Genomic DNA, 3,245 nt, shown 5'->3' with positions numbered 1-3,245 from the left:
TGGCCTAGGAGAATGCATGAAGCAGGGCTTAACAACAGCCTGGCTGCTAGCAAGAGGCATCACAAGCCCCCCAGGAAAACTCCTTGCATCAGCCCCCCCTACCCCTTAGGGCATACCACCTTGCTTCGCTAAGAATGAGAAATACTGAAACAACCTTTCTGACTGTTGGCACCAGGCACCCAGGCATTTACCAGTCGACTTCCCTACCTCCTTATAGAAAACTGCCAACTTCCCAACCACACGTTGACATTCCTGGCAGAAGAATAAAACCTTATTATTCCACCTGAACCAACGAGAAACAAAGCCGGTCAAGAAATGTGCCTGTTGGGACTGCAAGGCTTTGAATGCCATCAGTCATGTGGAAAACGTGGAGCTGAGCCTGGCATTGTCCTCCGAGGCCTCCATGCAAACAAGAGGCCGCCTAGAGCTTTCAAGCCCACGTGGAGGGGGAACCGCTAATCACAAAACCAGGCACTGGCCTCCTCTGATGGCCCTAATGAGGACCAGGTGAACACAGATGAAGGCGACCACACTGTGCTTGCATTTGTCAAATCTGAGATTGCTGCACAGCCTGGAATGAATGAGCCTGCAAACAAGAAAATCTATCTGTCTAGGAGCTGGAAAGAATAGGATGTGGAGAAGGAGGGTGGGAGGTTGTCATCAATTACTCGTGGTTCTCAGAGAGCCAAGAATTATGCTTGGAAGTACAACTTCTGAGCATCTGGAGAAGTCTTTGGTCAGCATCCTAAGTTTTCTGGATAATATCACAATCATTCAGACCGTCCAAGCCAGGCCAGATGGAGGCAATATTGTGTAGCGTGCAGACTTGCCCCTCTCTGCTTTCTCACTGCTTCTTGCCCACCTTCCTGCCCGTCCCCAGCCCCCTCCCCACCACCACCAAGGACAGCTTAGGGTCTTCCCTCCTCCCCCGCCCAAATCTGCTCCTAGGAAAGGATCTGATGCAACTGTTCTTGCCCTGATCACAGGTCGAGTATTCAAGATGAGTGTATTGACGTCATAATGGGAGTAAATGCCATCATGTAAAGGGTAACAGTTCTCACTGTGGAAACTGAGGAATCCCACTTCACGTCACACGGCGCCTTGTGCGTTGGCGTCCTTCGCTGGGTCTCAGCGTCCTCGTCTGTGTGAGGAGGGGTTGGTGCGACCTAGGGGACTCTGATGTGCCTTCCATCGTGACCAGCCCGCGGGCAGCAGGGCTGCGGGAGCCTCTCGGGAGCGTTTGTGAAGAGGTGGTGATTCCTCCGTGGGCAGCCTGCTTCTTAGAGCCTGAGAGCTGTTCCGCCCCCTCCACAGAAGAGCCTGCTGCAGCCTCTGGGAAGACTGATGCGCGGGCGGGAGGGGGTGTCCTGCTGGGCCCTGGGGGACCCGACACGAGCTGCCACTCTCGAGGTGCCCCGGCGGTGGAGGGCGAAGCATTTTGATGCCATATTGAGGACTCGGTAGTAGCCTCCCCGAGGCATCCCCCCGCCCAGCCCTGCTTCCCCCTCCCCGCAGCCCGCCTCCGCGGCTACATGTTGCCTGGCGCCTGGCCCAGGTGTACCTTGGTTTTGCGCCCCTGCAGGGGTACCCCTCACGTGCAGTTGAGACAAATAGCTGAGCTTTGCCAGGGTGAAGGGTGCCCCCTGGAGCTGTGCAGCCCTGCGTCCTTCAGATTCCTCCCAAGCAGGGCTGCAAACTTGGGAGGGTTCTACGGTCCTCTGCAGCCAGTTTCCAATCGCTCATCATCGTCACCCCCTTTTCCCTCACAGCGGGAGGCTCATCTTCCTTGTCTTCATCTCTCTCTGAGCCTCATACAGGACTGGACACCAAAAGGGCCCTGTAAATCCTGCCTCCTTGACCAACTAGAAGTCGGGGCTACAAATGACCATTCCTTCTTATTCAAAAGTTTTGTGAGTTTGTTTCTTCTTTCTTCGTCTTCATATGAGAGGTATTTGGGTGTCTGGGAAAGAGCTTTAAAATAGCTTTTATAACTAATGAAGAATTTGAAAATATCTTTTAGAACAAAAGGCCTCTTTGAAGCCTGGTCCACATAGGCACCCTGTTTACTTGCTACAAATTGTTTACTTTGCTACAAATTGAATGCAGAGAAAATGCAGGCTTTTGCATGGAAGTCAGCCTGGAAGAGAATTCCAGTAACCTCAGCCCCATTCCACACACTTCATCTCAGCTGTGTGCTATGGAATAAGGCTGGGTTTGGGGCAACTTTCCAGGGCTCTGACTTGGCCCTGAGCTGGGCTTGGGGGTGACCCAGTCTCCCATTATAACTCTGTATTTTAGACCCTAGGGTGAAGGAAACGTATAGAGCAACTCAGTACTTTTGACCTAGAGGAAAGACAATATTGGGGGATGGAAACGAGGGTGTGTAGGAAGAGGGGAGAGAGAGGTGCTTTCCCCTCATAGCCTATTACGGAAGCTTACTGTGGAATTCCTTTACTGCCCCCATGCTCCCCAACTACCCCAGGGGAAATACACCTTCCCTGCTTCCAAGAGGGGCTCTAACTAGAGTCCCATGGCCATGCTAATCCCATTTTCCCCTAGTTCACTCTGCTTGCTGTCGGCTATGGACTGAACTGCATTTCCCCTCCAAATCACATGTTGATGCCCTAACCCCCAATACCTCTGAATGTGACTGTACTTGGAGATGGGGCCTTCAAGAAGTGGTTAAGTTAAAATGAGGTGAGCCATCTTTAGGGTGGGTCCTAATCCTATCTGACTGGTGTCCTTATAAGACGAGATTAGGACACAGACACAAACAGAGGAAAGGCCACGCAAGGACGCAGCCAGAAGGCGGCCATCTACAAGCCAAGGAGAGAGGTCTCAGAAGAAACCAAACCTGCTGACACCTTGATCTTGGACTTCCAGCCTCCAGAGTTGTGAGACAATAAATTTCTGATGTTTAAGCCACCTGGTCTGTAGTATTTTGTATGCAGCCCTAGCAATTTAATGCGCTGGCCAAAGAACAAAAGTCCTGGGAGATCTCTCTAAGCTTCTGTTCCTCATCTGTAGATTAGGAATATTTGTTTCTACCTTGCGGGGCTCTTGTAAGGGTTAGGATCACAAATGACAAGGCACCTGGAGCAGGGTCTAACGTAGAGCAGGCGTGTGCTAAATAATTGTGAAAGTTAAGATTGTTGTTACTATTATTAGAGATCAATCAATGTGTATGTGTTGCTTATGGGTGGGCCCTACAAATGTACCTAGAATCTCTATCCATTGATTTGATG

At 51.2% G+C, this 3,245-nt stretch overlaps 1 long non-coding RNA gene across 1 annotated transcript; it reads left to right on the top strand.

The window, feature by feature from the left end:
- Positions 1 to 1,144: 1,144 nt before the first annotated feature.
- On the top strand, positions 1,145 to 2,789 carry LOC141278501 (uncharacterized). The gene is made up of 3 exons (XR_012331264.1): positions 1,145 to 1,460; positions 1,770 to 1,910; positions 2,751 to 2,789. It is a non-coding gene; the product is annotated as an uncharacterized lncRNA (long non-coding RNA).
- Positions 2,790 to 3,245: the final 456 nt, after the last annotated feature.

Source organism: Tursiops truncatus, chromosome 4 (assembly GCF_011762595.2).
Source record: "Tursiops truncatus isolate mTurTru1 chromosome 4, mTurTru1.mat.Y, whole genome shotgun sequence".
Taxonomy (NCBI): domain Eukaryota; kingdom Metazoa; phylum Chordata; class Mammalia; order Artiodactyla; family Delphinidae; genus Tursiops; species Tursiops truncatus.
Note: the sequence above shows the minus strand (reverse complement) of the source record. Positions and strands in the feature narration are given on the sequence as shown.